A 25,373-nucleotide genomic window follows, 5' to 3' on the forward strand; every position below is an offset into this window, starting at 1 on the left:
AGCTTCTTTAGACTTCCAATAAATGAATAACACTATTTTATGATCAGTTCTAATTTTCTCCCTCACAAGAATTACTCCATTAATGAATGACTTTTTAGATTAAATAACTGTGAAGTAACTTATAAAACTATGTAAATCATAGATAAGTAACAGATAAATTCAGGGTTCTTTTTCTCCCCAATTAATGCCAAATTGTTTCTTGTGGAAATGCAGCATTTTCTAAAACTCCCTGACAAATTAGATCGTGATTATAAATGATTATAAAACTCCTATATTCAATAACACTATATTCCATGTGGGAGGATAGACAAAAATATTGTGGGATCCCAAGGACTTTAACTTTAGTTGAGGGAGCAAAGCACAGACATAGAGTCAGGTATATCTTACTAACACCATTTTTGAGGACAACACTGGCACATAAATTAGCTCCCTTAAATCTACATGGCTGTTATAGAATACTACCACCTTAATTTTATAATGTCATAGGCATAATATATGAAAACTGGGTTAACAACACAAAGCCCTGAGAAATACAGTATTGCATTCCAAATTCAAACTCCTTTTATCTGAAATTCTAGTTATTAAAATTAAAACATATTACTATTTTTCTTTTTGATAAAAATTATTTTAATTGCACTCTAAGCTGTTACTGTTAAGAATAATTAGAAAAAGTGAGAGCTAGAAACAGAAATACAAAAAGGGGGTAAAGCAAATGGCAGAGCAGGTAAAGAAGTTTTTGCATTGAATGTTACTACTTTTGTTTTATGAGAAGAGAGGTAGCTAACACATGAAGATGCTTCCAATATACTTAAAGATCATTTTACAAGGGTCACAGTGACAGCGACGTGGTAGAAGAGTGGAAGTCAATAATCACTAGTCATAGCATCATAATTTGACAAAGGGTCATATACAGAAAAAACATAAATATTACCTACAAAAAAGTAAAATAAATGTACAGTCATGGCACTGAAACTGAGTGAAACAGAAAGGCGAAGAAGTTTCTAACTGATCAACTGATTACAAATGGAATGATTTTACCATGCTCCTTAATGATTATTAAAATGTACAATATGTCATCTCTAATCCTTTATATAGTGTTCAGTCGTTATTATTATATTTTAGTAAATCAAACTTGTATATTAAATAAAGTCTCTTCTAAATTTATTTATGACCTCGGTAAAGATAAAATGGATCCTAAAATTAGGACAGTAGCAATAGCAATGAAAATGGCAGATCACAGAAAATGCTGTGTGCTAGCTTCGTAATGGTGGATGATGAACATTTAGGGCAATTTAGGGGGAAACAGAAGGTTCACATTTGGATATGTTGCAATATGAGGCACTTCTGGAGAATCCAGACCAAGATGCAGATAGCATAAGTAGTTTTAAATAGTATCTGTAGCTCAGGAAAAAGATCTAGGTAGAAAACAGTTGAAAACACGGGATAGAATTGAAGTGAATTACTAACATTTAGGGACTAAAAGGATAAAGAGTGGGCATGCAGTCCAGCAGTTAAGTAAAAAACCAAAATAGACAAGTATTAAAGGAGCCAAAAGAGGAGAGAGAATGACTGGAATTAACTAAATCTTCAGCCTATGTGTCCAAGGTACACTGGGTCAGATACTATAGTGTGTTGCCTAGCCTATCTGTTGTGGAGAAAGTCTTGAAATATTAAGGGTAAATATAATGAAACAATCAAGGTTCATACAAAAGAATAACTATCTGAAGGTTTCAGCTCTGGAAATGGAAAAAGAACAGTAGAATGCTACCACTAAGTCTTCAAGATAAATTATAGTGCACATAAAAATGCTTTGAGCTAAACACACTTAGAATTAATAAACTATCTAGTTATTCAATATAAGTTCACATAATTTATACCAAATATTCATCCATATTCTATAGAGGGAAGATAGCCATTTTTTTCTCTTCTTTCTAAAAGGGTTTTTGAACTCCAGAAGAAAGTTTATGATGATAATAGAGGGCTCTAGAAATTTGTGTTCAGAGAAAAAAATGTAATCTTTTATATATAAAGATGATACTTCAGGCCAACTATCAATAAAAAATATATTTTGAGTTGTTTTTTGCCAGAGAAATTACAAGTTATATTGAATTTTTAAGAACCTTCCTACATGAAGCATTTCGTACTCTAATTAAATGTTTACCTGGAGGTAAGCACAGGTAACCTGCTTCCAGGCTTTTTACACTTTCTTCTCACCTTGAGTTTAGTGCCATGATAAACTTTTTCTTAAGTTTTTATTAATTTATTTTGAGAGAGAGAGAGCAAGAGTGAGCAGGGATGGGGCAGAGAGAGAAGGAAAACAAGAGAATGCTAAGCAGGCTCTGCACTATCAGTGGGAAGCCCAACATGGGGCTTGAATCCATGAACTGTAAGAAATGATAAACTTTTTAAATGCTGTATCTAATAATAATGTAACAGAGACAATATTTTGGAAATATTAAACCAATGTACATATGTTTCCATTTCCCCTGAATTATGATGCCTTGAATTTCCCTATTTTATCACACAGTCTATCAGATAAGATTAGACAAATCTCTGGACAGTGAAGCTGATTCCTCATTTTCCCTGGCACAAACTAGAAACATTTCAAACTCTCCTCAACAAAATGCTAGATAAGGCATTCTTCACCAGATGGCTGCCAGAGGGGCCATAGCTGCTCTGGGAACTTGGCAGGCACAGATTAGTAACACCCACCAGTGAGCTTCATTGTTGACCTTCTGGGATCTCATTCTCACGAGATCAGAACCTCTACAAAAGAAGAAGGTAAATCCTAAAAAAGACTAAGCACCAAAAGGCCATCTGAATAAGAGGATCTGTAGGTCTTGGCTGGAAAAGGCTGGCTAAGAGCTAATTTCCACTGAAGATATTATCCCTGTAAAGTTCTTGGCTAAAGAGAGTATCTCCAGGTAGAGCTCCTTTTTGAGAAGGGCCAGAGGAGAACTCTGCTTCTGAAAAAGAAGTACTGGTACAAGCAGCAAGAACACAAGATAGAGAAGGATGCTATCAGGTCCATGTTTGAGGCCTAGCAGGAAGCTTTGTAAGAGCTGTGACTCATGTCCTAGGATCTCCATGTGAAGGCCATCAAGCCAAATCTCATTCTGTTAACCCCAGTCTGTTCCCCTTTGAGAGGGAAGGGTCAGATTACATGCCACCAGTGTCCAACTACCAACCCCCTGAGTCAGATACTAGGTATAACCAGGTGAAGACACAAATGGAGTTTAAGAGACAGAACTTCAGGCAGTTGTCCTCAGAACACATTGCCCTTGAGAGCCAGAATGACCAGGGAGGGGTCAAGCTTGTTTTTCACAGAATCATGCATGCTGTTAATAAGTATAAATTTAACCAAGAAAAGAAAAGAAAAGCTATATACAAAACAGTTCAGAGAGGGGTCTGAGTAGAGAAAACATAGAATAGCCCCTCACAAATCTCCCACAGTTGTAGTGGGACAGCTTGAAGAACTAGAAAGGTATCCAGACTCCCAAAGCCCTTTGAAAGGTGAATGAAATACAGCTGAAATTTAAGAGTTAATGAATCAAGTGCTTAAAGTCACCAAGTTATTAATTTGACTTATGATATGTTTGACTCCACAGACAGTTTTATCCCACTCCTTTTCAAGATCCTACAGTAAGTAGCTCCAACTATCTGTTTTTAAAAGTTGAAAGTTTTCATTTAGTGTTCACCTGTCCCAAGATTTCCAACCCCATCCCTCCTTACTACACAACATAACACATGTGATTCTTCTCTCTTTTTTAATTGTCTACTTCTCACTTCTGTGTCCTTGCTCCTGCCAGCCAGCATCCTTTTGATTAGGTCATATCCATTGCTAGTTTCAAAACCTAAGGAAATTATATAAATTGTCCCTCACCTTTCTGTAATACAACTTGACAATCCATACAAAAACCTTAAAAAAGATAATAACCTCTGTCTAGTGATTCAAATATGTCTGAGTAAATATAATCAAACATATAATGATTTAAAACAACAACAACAACAAAAAAACATATAATGATTTATGCATAAAGATGTTCATCAGAACATAATCTGTAATAGTAAACTACTGGAAAAAATCTACATGTATGGTTCTGAGTCAGGAAAAGATGAAAATAAGAATCTCAATGGGGGGGGTGCTTAACTAATCATCCTGGTACATTCTTATAATGGAATATTATGTGACCATTAAAACATTTACTCACATAGGAATATGTTCAAGATATGTTAAGTCAAAAATGTATAGTATGTATTTATAACAATATTTCAATTTTGACCAGATACGAAAAGTGTATGTTTATGTATGTGATTTATGAGAAAAATGCACAAAAGTGTCAACTTATTCATTCATTGTTTCAGTAATCATTCATTTCAAACAAACACAGTGTGTTTAGTTAGTTTAGATAACTTCTTTAAAAAAACATAGTACTTATCCTATGGAGTTGATGGTCTAGTGAGAAAAGTACATTTACTAGTAATTGGAACAAAATGTCATGTAGATTGATTTATTTGTTTATTTGTTTCTTGTCTGTCTCCATCATAATTGCCAACTCCATGGTAATAGACATTCTGTTTACCATGTTTATCACTGTATTCCCAGGATCTACCACAGAATCCAAGAGCATAAATATTTCATGAAGGTAGAGGAAGCCCAAAGACTAAATAAGATAACATTAGTAGGAGAACCTAAAATAATTTAGGAGGTTTGAAAACTTTTTTAAAGGCAAGTGCCATTTAGAATAAAGCCTAGGGACATCTGGGTGGCTTAGTCGGTTAAGCATTCGACTTAGACTAAGGTCATGATCTCAAGGTTTGTGGGCTGAACTCCACACTAAGTGTAAAGCCTGCTTGGTATTCTCTCTTTCCCTCTCTCTCTCTCTCTCTCTCTGCCCCTTTCCCACTCACACTTTCTCTCTCAAATAAATATATAAATAAACTATAAAGAAATACATATATACATACATACATACATACATACATACATACATACATACATACATAAAGCCTAAAGCCTAAAGCCTAAAGGATGAGTAAGAATTAGTCATGTGAAGAGAGCTGGGAAACTTGTTCCAGGTAGAAAATGGCTACAGATAAAAGGAAAAGTGTTAGCTGAATTCATAGAGGCAAACTAGTTATTTTGGGTGAACGTTTATAGTCAACTTATTTTTCAAATTTTCCACTAAACATGTATTTTTGTGGTAATCAGAGAAACAATATTCTGAACAAAAGAGATTTAAAATCTCTGACTTCTTGGAAATCACTTTGACTCTACATATTTATTTTCTTACTTTCAGTAGTCTCTGCACTTAACAGACAATACTGAACAAATTATTGCAAATTCAATGTTCTCTTCTAGGAGTATCTTATATTTCCTCCTAGAATCTACTCCTTTTAGGTGAATTATAATTTTTTTCTTTTCTTTTATATCTTCTGTAGCACTGGTACCATATTGTGTACCCAATGTGTATTTAAAAGCTGGTTAAAAAACACATATATACAGATATAAACAGTAAGAGAACACACAAAACCCATAATTCTTATCTTATTATCTAATGACTAGTTAGTTACTTTTCCAATGACTTTGCAGAACTAGTCCCAGAGGAATCAAAGAGAACTACTAAATTTCCCTTTAGATATTTTTGTTGAGGAAATCTCATTTGATATCAATACTGTGAAAAAAAATAAGGAAAACCTTATTTAAAATGGAGTCAGGAAGCCCTGAAGAGGCTCTCGTACACTACCACTCCTTGTAAAAAGCATATCTGACATTCCCCAACAGGAATAAGCTTACTTTACATACCCCAGTAAGAGAAAGAAAAAATTTCTCCTTGCTCAGGAGTAGCCCATCCAATGAGAAACCACTACACTCTTAAGCCAATGAGAAGCTATCACCACCCTGAACTCTTCTAAAGAGTCCCTCCCAACTTCCTCCTTTCCTCCATAAAAGCAAGCCCCTCTCTGTTCTCTGAACTTGCCTATAGTTTGCCACAGTTTGCGTGCCCTGAATTATAATTCCTCTACTATTCTTTAATAAACTTTTTGCTGCTAAAATAGCTGGATTTGGGGGTTTTTTTAATATCAACAATACTTTATTCTCGCATTGGAACAAAACTTAATCTTATTTATTATGCTAAAATGTCAGAAATAGATGTTTTGATTTCTTTCCAGGATAAAGTGGAGGAAAAGAAAATACTCTGATGGAAAGTAACCATGACTACAGTTTTAAGACACATAACTGTTACTTTCATATACTTTATGTTGGTTAAAATAATAATCTATTCTTAGAAATAAAATATTTTTTGGTGAATCTTCCTTTTATACTGCAACAAAATGCTTAAAATTATTCATCAATCCAACAACAAGTACCTTCTAGGAGTAATTATTTTTCCATAGTGTATAGAACTCTTAAGGGAGTAAAAGTATCCTGCCTCCAAAACATTTAGGATTGCTAAATATTTAAAGTCAACATTAAGTCATATAAAAATCATAAATCGTTTTTAACCTTGTTCTTTCCACTCTCAAGGGTAAGTAATAATTTTCAGCATTACCATTCCACACCCAGTTATGAACGGAAGCACAAATTTAACAGGAATTATCAGGGAGGAGGCATAATGCAGTCCTAGTCAAAGCCAATGAGCCTTGCTCCTCCACACAAATGGAATACAGATCCTATTTAGGATGACCTTTCATAAATAGAGCAAATTATGTGTATAGTTATTTAAACCAATACTCTAATAGATTGAAAATGGGTTCACATTTCCAAAAAAACCCTCTGTGGATAAGTAGAGCATGTTATTATACTTTAAGACTGCCCTCTGTTCATACTAATATAATGGTGACTTTGTTACTACGAGCAAGACTTCCCCTACCTAGGAGATCTTAGCTCTGTTCATTTTAGTGAAACTATGATTAGAACTATCTTAGTAAATGATATAAAGCAAAGAAAATGTCCTTTACAATGACAACTAGAAACAGGTGAATATGATTTCTGAAAGCATTACAATTTGAAGTGAATGATCCTGTCATGACAAAGTGCCAAATGGAGGGAAACTATTAACTCACTACTAAGTGGTGAGGGAATTTCATTCTGCTGTCTATCCCTCAAAGAGGGTATTTGACTTGTGTCTGAACAGAGATCAGAAGTGAAAAAAAAAGTGAAAAAAATATTTTTTTTATCCTTGGCCAGAAATTAGAAAAGAGCTTTTGTAATATAGGTTAACAAAAGTTTGAACCAAAGAAGAAAACATGGAAGGGGCTTGGAGGAAGAGAAGGGAAAAAAGAAGATACAGATGAAGATGATATTGTAAGAAGAAAAAGGACACTAGACTATGAAAGTCCTCAGAAAGTAAAGTGCCATTATAATAGTCAATTAAAACATTAACTCAGAGACTGAATACAGATAACAGCAGTGAGAATTTTACAATTCAGAATTTTAGTGTCTTACTGAAAAATGTTTGAAATTCAGAAGTCCAATAAGATACTTTATGAAGAATACCTAAAATCATCTCATTAATTAAATATATCAAAAAGAAACAGACGTTCTCTGCAATAATTTACTCTTAAAGTACTTAAGAATTCTTCTTATGCAAATACTAGTAGCATACTAATTAAAAAAAAACCCTAATTGACTTCAACAAATGATCCTTAGTTAAAGCAGGTAGAATAATCAAGAATTATAAAACATGAATTGCTAACCTAGTAGCAGACAACTTTTACATTTACTTTTATTTGTTAAATGAAGCAAAATGCATAACTTGCTTCAAAGAATATTTCAAGAAATATATCACTAGAATTAGGATGTGATGATAGCATTTAAATTCCATAAAACTTATTATGAGGAAACTGTCTACCCTGACATTTCCCCAGCTAAAAAAAAATAAAAAGCATTCTTATACATAATATCTAATATTTTTTTTACTCCTTTCCCATTTACAAAGTGCCTACATACATACCATTTATGCTAACCACCGCCTGCATGATGGGTATTATTTATCTCTATCTTCACAGGGAGGCAGCACAGAACACAGGCTTTGATGCTCTGTCACTGAGTAGTTTGTGACTGAGCAATTTATTTAAACTCTCTTAATCTCATTTTCCTCATGTGTAAAATGGGGTTTTATCTGCCTGATAGGGTTGTTATAAAGATTAAATGAGTCAATAACTGTGAAATGCTTAGAACAATAAGTGGTAAGTAATGAAGTTACTATGATTACTACAGATAAAATTGAGGTTAAGAGATCTGGCCTAATCCTACCCAGTAAATGAACAGAAGAGTCAGGATTCAAATTGTAATCTTTCACATAAAGTCCTGATTTTAAGCAAGCTTTAACCCAATCCAAATGAGGTTATGTTATTCTTGAAAGAGCATAGATTTTGGTGCAAATTTGGGCTCAAATAATATCTCCAACTACTTGGGCAAGTCACATAACAATTAGCCTTGGTTTTACCTATCTGTGAAATAGAGACATTAATACCTAATTCAGGATTAAATGAGACAACTTCCTAAAATCAAAATGGAAGGACATTATAAACTGAAAATTGATTCTTTGAAATATTTGGCTTTGTTGTAAATATTTTAAATTAAGAGTTCCCAAAACCTATGATGTTACAGTTGCCAGCACAACATAGGACATATAATTAGAAGGATTTTAACAGATTTGTTACCTATTGCAATAGATAAAACTGTTTTTGAGAAACTCTAATGAGTGGACTCTAATGAGTATCTACTCTGGTTTTATTAGAAAATTGTGTGAGGGGGCACCTGGGTGGATCAGTTGGTTAAGCATCTGACTTTGGCTCAGGTCATGATCTCATGGTTTGTGAGTTCAAGCTCCACATCGGGCTCCACATTGACAGCAGAGTCTGCTTCCTATCCTCAGTCCCCTTCTCTCTCTGGCCCTCCCTGGTTTGCGCTTTCTCTCTCCCTCTCTCAAAAATAAATAAACATTAAAAAAATAAAATTGTGTGATAAACAGTATCATTGCTGGTGTATTTTAAAAATTCTTTTCCTAGAAAAAAAATAATGAGATAAATATCTCATTTTAAATGTTGAAATATGCAATATGTATTTTTCAGAAAATGAGAAAGCCTATCAATATTATTACATATCAAATCATTTTAGAAAATACAAATCTAATTATGTTCAATTTAACAAATTAGCACTGCCATAGTCTAGCTAAGCATTCCAAGACTGTTCCTTTAATTACTGACGGGTTCAAAGCAAGTCTCCCCAAAATGTACAACTTTGGCAGGGGGATTATTTTGAGCTAAAGGCATTTGAGACCCTGCAGACTCAAGAGAAATTTTTGCCTCTCCCTTAACTCCTTAGAAGGATCCAAATTGGGGGTCTTTCCCAGAATTAGAGTTATTATCAGAGATAATTTATCTGAATGACACATCTGTATGGCAGGCCAAACATCTAATTACCAGAAACGTCTGCTCTTCTTAGTGTACTCTGAATTGTTATCCTCCCCTTTGAAGCCCCAAGCTCCTATCTCATTCCTTAGCTCAGGATGGTATACATACCACATTTTACCTTTCTGTTTGTGAAACCTTCATGTATATGGGGTTCTCATGCATATTAAATTAAATTTCATTTTCTCTTGTTAATCTGTGTCATGTCAATTTAATTCTTACACTAGCTAGAAGAAACTTTAAAAAGGTAAAATAAAAGATTTTCTTCCCTACACCATATGATCCCATATATTAACTCATTAAAGGAATGTTTTAAATAAATCTACTGGGATAGGCAAGTATCCCTATATGACATCTTTTAATACTTTTAAGATAAAACACATATGCTTTGTGCATACATATTCTACTGTGTTGAAAGTCATAAACATGTAATTCTTCAATTCTACCAATAAATTAATCTTAGAAAACTTTCTCTTCAATTTCTAAATTACAGCATAAATTTTTGTAAGTGTCAATGATCAACCCAGCTTCATTCATTGGTAAATATTTATGACATAAATTTAAATAGATGTACAGCATCTCTGTAATAGGAGTTCCTAGGCTCCAAAGCTAGCTATGAAATAATTTCAAAGCCAGAAACTTGATTGCTAAAGCAAGTCATTTAATAGATTCTTTGATATAAATACACATGTATATTGTTATTTTCAATAAATGTATATTTGCTTCTTAGCAATGCCATAACAAAGTACCACAAATTGGGTAGCTTGACACAATAGAAATTTATCCTCTCACAGATCTGAAGTCAAGATGTCAGCAGAACCATGCTTCTTCTAGATGCTTTACAGAAAGGTTCTTCCTTGCTCCTTCCTAACTTCTCATGATACCAGCAATCCTTGGTGCTCCTTGGCTTATACCTGCATTACCCCAATCTCTGCCTCTATAATCACATGGACCTCTTTCCTGTATGTGTGTCTCTATGTCCTCTCCTCTGGTTACAAAAACACAAGTCATATTGACTTTAGAGTCCATCCTACTCCACTATGATTTCACATCCACTAATTACATCTACAAAGACCCTATTTCCAAATAAAGTCACATTTTGGAGATTACAGCAGACATAAACTTGGGGGGAATGCTATTCAACCCAGTATAGTAGCTTTACATTTATTTCATGTAATTTTAGTCTTTAAAGTATGATTCAGCTGTGAGATTGTGAGACCAAACAAACTAAACTATGTCTAGCACAAAAATGTACATTGGAGATTTTCTCAAATTTTTTTCATAAAATGTGTATTAGCAAATCAATTGCTTTTATATATAAAAATGTCACTACCTGCTCATGCTTTTAGACTTTACTCATGTACATCTTTTAGCTAGATTACTTTGACCTCAGGACAGGACAAAAAGTAGAAGTAAGAAAGTGTCTATATTGTTGGGATTAAAGTGGAGGACAAAGGACAAACCAAGAGAAGATACTGTACAGCAAAGAATGGGATCATTCCTCTTGGGCAGATTCCCAGGAATAGAGTTTCTGGGTCATATGGTAAATTTATGTTTAACTTTTTAAGAAACCACCAAACTATTTTAGAGAACTCTCTATACAATTTTATATTCCTACCAACAATGCATGAGTGTTCCAATTTCTCCACAATATTGCTAACACATAGTGTTGCCTTTTTTATTGCATCCCCCAGTGAATAATGATGTGCCAGATAGTCTGCTAGGTAGTAGGTATAAAAAAGTAAGTAACACATAATCCCTGACCTTAAAGCATTATTTAATGTCAGAGAGAAAAAGAGAGAGAAGTGAAGAGATAATAACATAGCACATTAAATGAACACATGCCATTACATCATATTTTTTACTAAATAGTTTTAGGAAACTTGAACATACTCCCTTAAAAATATTCTGGAGACTCAACTAAACAAAGCCTAAGATTATATTAAAGTCATCAGCCTGTCAAGTATTTTTTCTATATACTTCTGATCTTTAAAGCAATCATGTAAGACATTCTATCAACTACTTCATTTTCTTTGAAAGGCATATGCAATAGTATGGAGTACAAAGTAATACTGCATTTAAGTTTCCTTAGGGGAAAATGACCATTATTATTTTAAGAGAATTTCCAGAAAGATGATCTCTACAATAGTAGGTTTCTCTAGTGAATGGTATTAATCATTTTGGCTAGACCTTTAAAAAAGTCAGATGGGTCCTATAAAATGGAGATTGAGGCAGATGATAGAACACTTCTGTTAAATAAAACTGAATAATTCTATACTCTGATTTTAAAGCCATACAAATGAGTTGTACACATGAATAATTTTAACAAAATGTTAAATTACTTTTTGTTTTAATTTCCTCAGATGGCCTACCTCTGAACCCAATATAAATGAAATAGAGGCAAGGAAATGTGGATCTCTTGAATTATATACAAAGTTGAAAAATATACTTAATGTCCCTACCAAGAAATAAGAATTATAATCTGAGTCTTATACCCATAAGAACTCCATTAGAAATGAAAGTTAATATACTGCCACATTCTGTATATATAAAATACAATATCACATCTTTGTAGAATGAAGAAAACAAAAGTAGGCTTGTGGAGAGTTTCAAGTAAGAGAATAATGATTTAACAGCAAGACTTATGGTAAAAGACACATTTTATTCATTTATCCATTAAGTACTAATCAAAGTATTAGACAGGCATGTGGCATAAAAATAATTCTCCATTCTGGAAGCCAGGGAAGATGGCAGAGTAGGAGGATTCTAAGGTCACCTGTCCCATGAATACACCTAGATAATATCCACATCAGTGTAAATAATCCAGAAAACAATGTGAAGACTAATGGAACAGACTCTCCACAGGTAAATGTACAGAAAAAGGCCACATTTGAGGGTACAGAAGGTGGACACGTGGTCAGAAGCTAAAGGGACACATAGGACCAACCACAGGAGAAGGATGCTACAGGCTCAGAGAGGAGAAGGAAACAGACCCTAACAACACACACCAGGCATAGGGAACCCAAACACGGAAGACGAATCCCCATAACATTTGGCTTTGAAAACCAGAGGGGCCTAATTTCTTGAGTTCCTACAATGAGCAGGGCTTAATACCTGGAACTTTAAGAATCAGTGGGTTCAACTCTAGAAGAGTTAAAGGGTGAGAGGAACTGATTCCCCACCCTTAAAGAGCACAAGAAACAGCACCTGTGGAGATACAGCATAGAAGCAGCAGTTTGAAAATATGTCTGGGGTATGGGGAGAGAAACTGCTTACTAACTTCACAGCTGGTGATGGAGGAACTGAAATCATTGGGAGACATCCCCAGGAAAAAGAGTTGGCAGGGACCATTTTTTTAGCTTGCCAGCCAGCTCAAATACACAGATAACTGGGACAGTGTAAAAATTCTCCTACCCACCTTCCTAAGGACTCACTTCTGCCGATCCGTCCCCTCTAGCTCTGTGGCAGTTTTCTTTTTCTTTTTTTTTAATGTTTATTTATTTTTGATAAAGAGAGAGAGACAGCAAGTAGGGGAGGGGCAGAAAGAGAGGGAGACACAGAATCTGAAGCAGGCTCTAGGCTCTGAGCTGTCAGCACAGAGCCCAATGCAGGGCTGAAACTCCAAAACCACGAGATCATAACCTGAGCTGAAGTCAGACGCTCAACCTACTAAGCTACCCAGGCACACCTCTGTGGAGCTACACTGGCTCCAGACCTGCAGAAACCTTGCTACCACCACACTCCAACCCCGTATTCTCCTGTGGACCTGTCCCTATCAAAAATTCCTTGGTTAGAGACCACCAAAGTGGTGCCACAAAATGGGAGCCATCACCACTCCACAGTGACTCCTGCTCAGAGGAGAGGGAAAGATAATCATACTTCCCTATGGTCCCAGCAGTGGGCAGGGGGCAGACATTGGGTCTGACTGTAACCCCTGCTCACCAATTAAAGCTTCTCAGGGACAACACAGGGAAAGTGCTTTGAAATTCCATGCTACTGCATCTCTGGCAAATGCCTGGTCTGACTCAACTCAAGTCCAAGGCAACCCCAGACAGGCCCACTAATAACACAGGGACCAAACCCTTCCCACAACAGACAACAAGAGCCATTACAGAAAACTAGACTGAAGGCAAGAGTGGCTCAGCACAACACGAAGGTGCATGCAATACACATAGGAGACTCCCTTAAAGTATGAGGTTCTGATGAACAGAGGACACTGCACCACAGGGCACTACAGGATCTTTTCTTCATGAGGCTACTATTTTCAAAAGTAGGAGACATAGTTGACTTTCCTAACACACAGAAATAGGAAGTTAGCCAAAATGAGGAGACAGAGGAATATGTCTCAAATGAAAGAATGAAAAAATCACAGCAGGAGTGCTAAACAAAACAGATATAAGTAAGGTGCTTGATAGAGAATTTAAAGTAATAGTCATAAAGATACTCACTGGACTTGAGAAAACAGTGGACAATGTTATTGAGACCCTAACAAAGAGATATAAAAAAGAACCAAAACCAACCAAAGAGGAAGAAGTCAATAACTGAAATTAAGATACAATGGATGGAATAATTAGTAGACTAGAAAAGGCAGAAAAATTAATCAGTGACCCGTAAGAAAGAATAATGGAAAACAATCAATATGAACAAAAGTGAGAAAAAATGATAAATAATGAAAAATGAAAAAAGGGAACTCAGCAACATAATCAAGTGTAATAACATTCACATTATAGAGATCCCAGAAAGAGAAGAGAGAGGAAAGGGGGACATAGTATGTATCTGAAGAAATAATAGCTGAAAACTTCCTGAAACTAGGGAAAGAAACAGAATCCAGATCCAGGAGACAAAGAGAACACCCCAAAAAAATCAACCCAAGAAGGTCCACATGAAGACAGAGTAATTAAAATGGCAAAAAAAAAAAAAATGATAAAGAATTTTAAAAGCATCAAAAGCAAAGGAAGTAGATATATACATGGGAAACCCCATAAGGCTATCAGCTGATTTTTCAGCAGAAACTTTGCAGGCCAGAAGGGAGTTCATGATATATTCAAAGTGCTGAAAGGAAAAACCCAGAAACCAAGAATACTCTATCCAGCAAAGTTATCATTCAGAATATGAGACATATAGAGTTTTCCAGACAGATGTCCATTCTCATCACTGCTGTTCAACGTAGTACTGGAAGTCCTAGCCTCTGCAATCAGACAACAAAAAGAAATAAAAGGCATCCAAGTCAGCCAGGAAGAAGTCAAACTTTTACTCTTTGCAGATGACATGATACTCTACGTGGAAAACCTGAAAGGCTCCACCAAAATATTGCTAGAACTGATACATGAATTAAGCAAAGTTCTAGGATATAAAATCAATGTATAGAAATCAGTTGCATTTCTATACATCAATAATGAAGCAGCAGAAAGAAAAGTGAAGGAATCAATATCATTTACAATTGCACCAAAAACCATAAAATACCTAGGAATAAACCTAACAAAAAAGGTAAAATATCTATACACTAAAAACTATAGAATGCTTTTGAAAGAAATTAAAGAAGACACAAAGAAATGGAAAAACATTGATGCTCCTGGATTGGAAGAAAAAATATTGTTAAAATGTCTTTACTACCTAAAAGCAATCTACACATTCAATGCAATCCCTATCAAAATAACACCAGCATTCTTCACAGAGCTACAACAAACAATTCTAAAATCTGTATGGAACCAGAAAAGACCCCAAATAGACAAAGTAATATTGAAGAAGAAAATCAAAGCTGGCGGCATCACAATTGCCGACTTCAAGCTGTATTATAAAGCTATAATCATCAAGACAGTATGGTACTGGCACAAAAACAAACACACAGATCAGTGGAACAGAATAGAGAACCCAGAAATGGACCCACAAAGACATAAACAACTCATCTTTGGCAAAGTAGGAAAGAATATGCAGTGGAAAAAAGACAGTCTCTTCAGCAAAAGGTGTTGGGAAAACTGGACAGCAACATGCAGAAGAATGAACCCAAACCACTTTCTTACCCCATACATAAAAACAAACTCAAAATGCATGAAAGACCTAAATAGAAGATAGGAAGCCATCAAAATCTTAGAGGAGAAAATAAGCAGCAACCTCTTTGAATTCGGCCGCAGCAACTTCCTAATAGACATGTCTCGGAGGTAAAGGAAACAAAAACAAAAATGATCTATTGGGATCACATCAAGATAAAAATCTGTACAGTGAAGGAAACAATCAATAAAACTAAAAGGCAACCAATGGAATTGGAGAAGATATTTGTAAATGATATATCAGATAAAGGGTTAGTATCCAAAATCTATAATAACTTATCAAACTCAACACCCAAAAACCAAATAATCCAGTGAAGAAATGTGCAAAAGACATGAACAGACACTTTTCAAAAGAAGACATCCAGAAAGTAACAGACACATGAAAAGATGCTCAACATCATACATCATCAGGGAAATACAAAACCACAATGAGATACCACCTCACACCTGTCAGAATGGCTAAAATTAACAACTCAGGAACAACAGATGTTGGCAAGGATGTGGAAAAAGGAGAACCCTTTTGTACTGCCGGAGGGAATGCAAACTGGTGCAGCCACTCTGGAAAACAGTATGGAGGCTCCTAAAAAAATTAAAAATAGAGCTACCCTAAGACCCAGCAATAGTACTACTAGGATATCTAAAGGATACAAAAGATATAAAAATGCTGATTCAAAGGGGCTGCATTTGAACTTTCTGATTCAAATTTATAGGAGTGCTGTCAACAATAGACAATAGCCAGGGGCGCCTGGGTGGCTCAGTTGGATAAGCATCTGACTTCGGCTCAGGTCATGATCTCATGGTTCATGGGTTCGAGCCCCTCATTGGGCTAGGTGCTGACAGCTCAGAGCCTGGATCCTGCTTCTGATTTTGTGCATCTCTCTCTCTCTCTGTCTCTTTCTCTCTCTTTCTCTCTGTGTCTCTGCACCTCTCCTGCTTGTACTCTGTCTCTCTCTCTCTCAAAAATAAATAAACATTAAAAAAATTAAAAAAAAACAATAGCCGATAGCCAAAATATGAAAATAGCTCAAATGTCCATTTGGACTGATGAATGGATAAAAAAGATGTGACTATATATATATATATATATATATATATATATATATATATAACAAAACAGATGAACATAGGGGAAGGGAAAGAAAAATAAGATAAAAACAGAGAAGGAGGCAAACCATAAGAGACTCTTAAATACCAGACAACAAACTCAGGGTTGCTGAAGGAGGGTTGAGTGGAGGATGGGCTAAACTGGTGATGAGCATTAAGGAGGGCACTTGTTGGGAGGAACACTGGGTGTTATATGTAAGTAATGAATCACTAAATTCTACTCCTGAAAACATTATACTATATGTTAAATAACTTGCACTTAAATTAAAAAAAAATTTTCCCAGAGAAACAAAAGTTAAAGGAATTCATGATGATGAAACCAGCCCTACAAGAAATGTTAAAGGGAACTCTTTGAATGGAAAGGAAAGACCATAAGCAGGATTAAGTAGGAAGCACAAAGCAGTAAAATTAAGTATATCTATAAAATTCAGTCAAGGGACTCACAAAATAAAAGAATTTAAAGTATGATACCATATACTAAAATGGTGGGGAGGGTTGGAGGAATAAATTTAGTGCTTTTAGAATAGGTTTAAATTTAAGCAACCATCAACCTAATATAGACTGCTATATTCATAAGATGTTATATATAAGCCTAATGGCAACCACAACTCAAAAACTAGTAATAGGGGTTCCGGAAGATGGCGGCGTAGGAGGACGCGGGGCTCACCGCGCGTCCTGCTGATCACTTAGATTCCACCTACACCTGCCTAAAGAACCCAGAAAACCGCCAGAGGATTAGCAGAAGGGAGTCTCCGGAGTCAAGCGCAGACTAGAGGCCCAAGGAAGAGGGTAGGAAGGGCGGCGAGGCGGTGCGCGCTCCACGGACTGGCGGGAGGGAGCCGGGGCGGAGGGGCGGCTCGCCGGCCAAGCAGAGCCCCCGAGTCTGGCTGGCAAAAGCGGAGGGGCCGGACGGACTGTGTTCCGACAGCAAGCGCGACTTAGCGTCTGGGAGGTCATAAGTGAACAGCTCTGCTCGGAAAGCGGGAAGGCTGGAGGACAAGGGGAGGGAGAGCTGCTGAGCCCCCGGACGGCAGAGCTCAGCTTGGCGGGGAACAAAGGCGCCAGCGCCATCTCCCCCGCCCATCCCCCAGCCAAAATCCCAAAGGGAACCAGTTCCTGCCAGGGAACTTGCTCGCTCCGCGCAAACACCCAACTCTGTGCTTCTGCGGAGCCAAACCTCCGGCAGTGGATCTGACTCCCTCCCGCTGCCACAGGGCTCCTCCTGAAGTGGATCACCTAAGGAGAAGCGAGCTAAGCCTGCCCCTCCACCCCCCGTGCACCTTGCCTACCCACCCCAGCTAATATGCCAGATCCCCAGCAACACAAGCCTGGCAGTGTGCAAGTAGCCCAGACGGGACACACCACCCCACAGTGAATCCCGCCCCTAGGAGAGGGGAAGAGAAGGCACACACCAGTCTGACTGTGGCCCCAGCAGTGGGCTGGGGGCAGACATCGGGTTGGACTGCGGCCCCGCCCACTAACTCCAGTTATACACCACAGCACAGGGGAAGTGCACTGCAGGTCCTCACCACGCCAGGGACTCTCCAAAATGACCAAACGGAAGAATTCCCCTCAGAAGAATCTCCAGGAAATAACAACAGCTAATGAACTGATCAAAAAGGATTTAAATAATATAACAGAAAGTGAATTTAGAATAATAGTCATAAAATTAATCGCTGGGCTTGAAAACAGTATACAGGACAGCAGAGAATCTCTTGCCACAAAGATCGAGGGACTAAGGAACAGTCACGAGGAGTTGAAAAACGCTTTAAACGAAATGCAAAACAAAATGGAAACCACGATGGCTCGGCTTGAAGAGGCAGAGGAGAGAATAGGTGAACTAGAAGATAAAGTTATGGAGAAAGAGGAAGCTGAAAGAAAGAGAGATAAAAAAATCCAGGAGTATGAGGGGAAAATTAGAGAACTAAGTGATACACTAAAAAAAAAATAATATACGCATAATTGGTATCCCAGAGGAGGAAGAGAGAGGGAAAGGTGCTGAAGGGGTACTTGAACAAATTATAGCTGAGAACTTCCCTGAACTGGGGAAGGAAAAAGGCATTGAAATCCAAGAGGCACAGAGAACTCCCTTCAGACGTAACTTGAATCGATCTTCTGCACGACATATCATAGTGAAACTGGCAAAATACAAGGATAAAGAGAAAATTCTGAAAGCAGCAAGGGATAAACGTGCCCTCACATATAAAGGGAGACCTATAAGACTCGTGACTGATCTCTCCTTTGAAACTTGGCAGGCCAGAAAGGCTTGGCACGATATCTACAGTGTGCTAAACAGAAAAAATATGCAGCCGAGAATCCTTTATCCAGCAAGTCTGTCATTTAGAATAGAAGGAGAGATAAAGGTCTTCCCAAACAAACAAAAACTGAAGGAATTTGTCACCACGAAACCAGCCCTACAAGAGATCCTAAGGGGGATCCTGTGAGACAAAGTACCAGAGACATCACTACAAGCATAAAACATACAGACATCACAATGACTCTAAACCCATATCTTTCTATAATAACACTGAATGTAAATGGATTAAATGTGCCAACTAAAAGACATAGGGTATCAGAATGGATAAAAAAACAAGACCCATCTATTTGCTGTCTACAAGAGACTCATTTTAGATCTGAGGACACCTTTAGATTGAGAGTGAGGGGATGGAGAACTATCTATCATGCTCCTGGAAGCCAAAAGAAAGCTGGAGTAGCCATACTTATATCAGACAAACTAGACTTTAAATTAAAGGCTGTAACAAGAGATGAAGAAGGGCATTATATAATAATCACAGGGTCTATCCACCAGGAAGAGCTAACTATTATAAATGTCTATGCGCCAAATACCCGAGCCCCCAGATATATAAAACAATTACTCATAAACATAAGCAACCTTATTGATAAGAATGTGGTCATTGCAGGGGACTTTAACACCCCACTTACAGAAATGGATAGATCATCTAGACACACGGTCAATAAAGAAACAAGGGCCCTGAATGATACATTGGATCAGATGGACTTGACAGATATATTTAGAACTCTGCATCCCAAAGCAACAGAATATACTTTCTTCTCGAGTGCACATGGAACATTCTCCAAGATAGATCATATACTGGGTCACAAAACAGCCCTTCATAAGTTTACAAGAATTGAAATTATACCATGCATACTTTCAGACCACAATGCTATGAAGCTTGAAATCAACCACAGGAAAAAGTCTGGAAAACCTCCAAAAGCATGGAGGTTAAAGAACACCCTACTAACGAATGAGTGGGTCAACCAGGCAATTAGAGAAGAAATTAAAATATATATGGAAACAAACGAAAATGAAAATACAACAATCCAAATGCTTTGGGATGCAGCGAAGGCAGTCCTGAGAGGAAAATACATTGCAATCCAGGCCTATCTCAAGAAACAAGAAAAATCCCAAATACAAAATCTAACAGCACACCTAAAGGAAATAGAAGCAGAACAGCAAAGGCAGCCTAAACCCAGCAGAAGAAGAGAAATAATAAAGATCAGAGCAGAAATAAACAATATAGAATCTAAAAAAACTGTAGAGCAGATCAACGAAACCAAGAGTTGGTTTTTTGAAAAAATAAACAAAATTGACAAACCTCTAGCCAGGCTTCTCAAAAAGAAAAGGGAGATGACCCAAATAGATAAAATCATGAATGAAAATGGAATTATTACAACCAATCCCTCAGAGATACAAACAATTATCAGGGAATACTATGAAAAATTATATGCCAGCAAATTGGACAACCTGGAAGAAATGGACAAATTTCTAAACACCCACACTCTTCCAAAACTCAATCAGGAGGAAATAGAAAGCTTGAACAGACCCATAACCAGCGAAGAAATTGAATCGGTTATCAAAAATCTCCCAACAAATAAGAGTCCAGGACCAGATGGCTTCCCAGGGGAGTTCTACCAGACATTTAAAGCAGAGATAATACCTATCCTTCTCAAGCTATTCCAAGAAATAGAAAGGGAAGGAAAACTTCCAGACTCATTCTATGAAGCCAGTATTACTTTGATTCCTAAACCAGACAGAGACCCAGTAAAAAAAGAGAACTACAGGCCAATATCCCTGATGAATATGGATGCAAAAATTCTTAATAAGATACTAGCAAATCGAATTCAACAGCATATAAAAAGAATTATTCACCATGACCAAGTGGGATTCATTCCTGGGATGCAGGGCTGGTTCAACATTCGCAAATCGATCAACGTGATACATCACATTAACAAAAAAAAAGAGAAGAACCATATGATCCTGTCAATCGATGCAGAAAAGGCCTTTGACAAAATCCAGCACCCTTTCTTAATAAAAACCCTTGAGAAAGTCGGGATAGAAGGAACATACATAAAGATCATAAAGGCCATTTATGAAAAGCCCACAGCTAACATCATCCTCAACGGGGAAAAACTGAGAGCTTTTTCCCTGAGATCAGGAACACGACAGGGATGCCCACTGTCACCGCTGTTGTTTAATATAGTGCTGGAAGTTCTAGCATCAGCAATCAGACAACAAAAGGAAATCAAAGGCATCAAAATTGGCAAAGATGAAGTCAAGCTTTCGCTTTTTGCAGATGACATGATATTATACATGGAAAATCCGATAGACTCCACCAAAAGTCTGCTAGAACTGATACATGAATTCAGCAAAGTTGCAGGATACAAAATCAATGTGCAGAAATCAGTTGCGTTCTTATACACTAACAATGAAGCAACAGAAAGACAAATGAAGAAACTGATCCCATTCACAATTGCACCAAGAAGCATAAAATACCTAGGAATAAATCTAACCAAAGATGTAAAAGATCTGTATGCTGAAAACTATAGAAAGCTTATGCAGGTAATTGAAGAAGATATAAAGAAATGGAAAGACATTCCCTGCTCATGGATTGGAAGAATAAATATTGTCAAAATGTCAATACTACCCAAAGCTATCTACACATTCAATGCAATCCCAATCAAAATTGCACCAGCATTCTTCTCGAAACTAGAACAAGCAATCCTAAAATTCATATGGAACCACAAAAGGCCCCGAATAGCCAAAGTAATTTTGAAGAAGAAGACCAAAGCAGGAGGCATCACAATCCCAGACTTTAGCCTCTACTACAAAGCTGTCATCATCAAGACAGCATGGTATTGGCATAAAAACAGACACATAGACCAATGGAATAGAATAGAAACCCCAGAACTAGACCCACAAACGTATGGCCAACTCATCTTTGACAAAGCAGGAAAGAACATCCAATGGAAAAAAGACAGTCTCTTTAACAAATGGTGCTGGGAGAACTGGACAGCAACATGCAGAAGGTTGAAACTAGACCACTTTCTCACACCATTCACAAAAATAAACTCAAAATGGATAAAGGACCTGAATGTGAGACAGGAAACCATCAAAACCTTAGAGGAGAAAGCAGGAAAAGACCTCTCTGACCTCAGCCGTAGCAATCTCTTACTCGGCACATCCCCAAAGGCAAGGGAATTAAAAGCAAAAGTGAATTACTGGGACCTTATGAAGATAAAAAGCTTCTGCACAGCAAAGGAAACAACCAACAAAACTAAAAGGCAACCAACGGAATGGGAAAAGATATTTGCAAATGACACATCGGACAAAGGGCTAGTATCCAAAATCTATAAAGAGCTCATCAAACTCCACACCCGAAAAACAAATAACCCAGTGAAGAAATGGGCAGAAAACATGAATAGACACTTCTCTAAAGAAGACATCCGGATGGCCAACAGGCACATGAAAAGATGTTCAACGTCGCTCCTTATCAGGGAAATACAAATCAAAACCACACTCAGATACCACCTCACGCCAGTCAGAGTGGCCAAAATGAACAAATCAGGAGACTATAGATGCTGGAGAGGATGTGGAGAAACAGGAACCCTCTTGCACTGTTGGTGGGAATGCAAATTGGTGCAGCCGCTCTGGAAAGCAGTGTGGAGGTTCCTCAGAAAATTAAAAATAGACCTACCCTATGACCCAGCAATAGCACTGCTAGGAATTTATCCAAGGGATACAGGAGTACTGATGCATAGGGGCACCTGTACCCCAATGTTTATAGCGGCACTCTCAACAATAGCCAAATTATGGAAAGAGCCTAAATGTCCATCAACTGATGAATGGATAAAGAAATTGTGGTTTATATACACAATGGAATACTACGTGGCAATGAGAAAAAATGAAATATGGCCTTTTGTAGCAACATGGATGGAACTGGAGAGTGTGATGCTAAGTGAAATAAGCCATACAGAGAAAGACAGATACCATATGGTTTCACTCTTATGTGGATCCTGAGAAACATAACAGAAACCCATGGGGGAGGGGAAGGAAAAAAAAAAAAAAAAAGAGGTTAGAGTGGGAGAGAGCCAAAGCATAAGAGACTCTTAAAAACTGAGAACAAACTGAGGGTTGATGGGGGGTGGGAGGGAGGGCAGGGTGGGAGGGAGGGCAGGGTGGGTGATGGGTATTGAGGAGGGCACCTTTTGGGATGAGCACTGGGTGTTTTATGGAAACCAATTTGACAGTAAATTTCATATATTAAAAAATAAAAAAAAATAAAATTAAAAAAATAAATAAATAAATAAATAAATAAACAAAAACTAGTAATAGATATGCAAAAAATAAAGAACAAGGAATCCAAGTACACCACTAAAAAAGGCAAATGATGAGAGAAGAGAGCAAAAGAAGAAATGAATAGAGAACTACAAAACAACCATACAACTAGTAACAAAATGGCAATAAATGCATATCTATCAATAATTACTTTTAACTGTAAATAAACTAAACACTCCAGTGAAAAGACAAAGAATGGTGGAAAAGATAAAAAAGCAACACCCATGTATATGCTGCCTACAGAAAACTCATTTCAGAACTAAAAACATGCAGATTGAAACTGAAGAGATGGAGAAAGCACTTATCTCACAAATGGAAATGAAAAGGAAGTCAGGGTAGAAGTACTTATTTTGGACAAAATGGACTTTAAAACAAGGACTTTAAGTAGCACCTCGGTGGCTCAGTTGGTTAAGTGTCCAACTGTTGATTTTGGTTCAGGTCATGATCTTGTGGTTTGTCAGTTCAAGCCCCATGTCAGGCTCTACACTTACAATGTGGAGCCTGCTTAGGATTCTCTCTCTCCCATTCTCTCTGTCCCTCCCTTGCTCTCTCTTAATCTCTCTCTGTTTCTCTCTCAAAATAAATAAATATTAAAAAATATAATAAAACAATGACTTTAGTAAGAGACAAAGAACACTCTCTAATTATCATGGGAATAATCCAACCAGAAGATATAACATTTGTAAATTTTATTCACCCAACATGGAGGCACCCTAATACCTAAAGCACCCAATAACAAACATAAAGGAAGTAATCAATAGTAATACAATAATAGTAGGGGACTTTAACACTTCACTTACATCAATGGATAGATCATCCAAAATGAGAATCAACAAGGAAAGAGTGGCTTTGAATGGCACATTGCAACAGATGAATATAACAGATATATTCAGAACATTCCATCCTAAAACAGCAGAATACACATTCTTTTCAAGTGCACATAGAACATTCTCCAGAATAAATCATGTTAGTCCACAAAACAGTCTCAAGAAGTCCAAAAAGATCAAAGCCATTCCATGCATGTTTTCTGACCACAATGCTATGAAACTAGAAATCACCCACAAGGGAAAATCTGGAAAGAACACCGACACATGGAGGTGATATAACATGCTACTAAATAGTGAATGGGTCAACAAGAAATCAATAAAGAAATAAAAAAAATACATGGAGACAAATAAAAATGAAAACACAATGGTCCAAAATCTTTGGGATAGAGCAAAAGCAGTACTAAGAGGGAAGGTTATAGCAACACAGGCCTACCTCATGAAGCAAGAAAAATCTCAAATAAACAGCTTAAACTTATACCCAAAAAAGCTAAAAAAAAAAAAGAAAGACTAAAACTCCAAAGCAATGTTATGTTTTAACAAAGATTAAAACATAAATTAACAACACAGAAACTAAAAAAAACCAACATATCAATAAAAACAGGAGTTGGATCTTTGAAAAGATCAAGAAAATTGATAAAACTTTAGCCAGACTGATGAAAAAAAGGAGAGGACTCAGGATCAGAAATGAAAGAGAAGAAATAACAACCAATGCCACAGAAATCTAAATGATTATAAGAGAATATTAAAAAATTATATGCCAACAGAATGGACAACCTACAGGAAATGAATAAATTTCTAGAAATATATAACCTCCCAAAACTGAATCAGGAAGGAATAGAAAATTTGAACAGATTGATTACCAGCAATGAAATTGAATCAGTAATCAAAAGACCCTCAAGAAACAAGAAAGTCTAGGGTCAGAAGACTTCACAGATGAATTCTACTAAACATTTAAAGAAGAGTTAATATCTATTCTTCTCAAATTATTCCAAAAAAATAGAAGAAAACTTCTGAATTTATTATATGAAGCCAGCATTACCCTTATTCCAAAATCAATTAAAGATACTACACAAAACAAGAACTACAGGCCAATATCTTTGATGAACATAGATGCAAAAATCCTGAACAAAATATTAGCAATCCAAACCTAACAATACATTTAAAAAATCATTCACCATGACCAACTGCAATTCATTCCTAGGATGTAAGCATGCTTCAATATTTGGAAATCAATCAACATGATACATCACATCAAGAAGGATAAAAAGCATACAATCATTGGAATAGAAGCAGAAAAAGCAGGTGATATTGTACAACATTCATTCATGATAAAAACCC

At 36.7% G+C, this 25,373-nt stretch overlaps 1 protein-coding gene and 1 pseudogene across 13 annotated transcripts in view; one reads left to right on the plus strand and one right to left on the minus strand.

The window, feature by feature from the left end:
* ANKS1B (ankyrin repeat and sterile alpha motif domain containing 1B) overlaps positions 1-25,373 on the minus strand; it is a 1,079,287-nt gene that overhangs the window by 729,968 nt on the left and 323,946 nt on the right. The gene's annotated exons all lie outside the window — the stretch shown is intronic.
* LOC132695180 (large ribosomal subunit protein mL40 pseudogene) lies at positions 2,650-3,412 on the plus strand (annotated as a pseudogene).

The sequence above is a fragment of the Panthera onca genome, chromosome B4, assembly GCF_046562875.1.
Source record: "Panthera onca isolate mPanOnc1 chromosome B4, mPanOnc1 haplotype 2, whole genome shotgun sequence".
NCBI lineage: Eukaryota > Metazoa > Chordata > Mammalia > Carnivora > Felidae > Panthera > Panthera onca.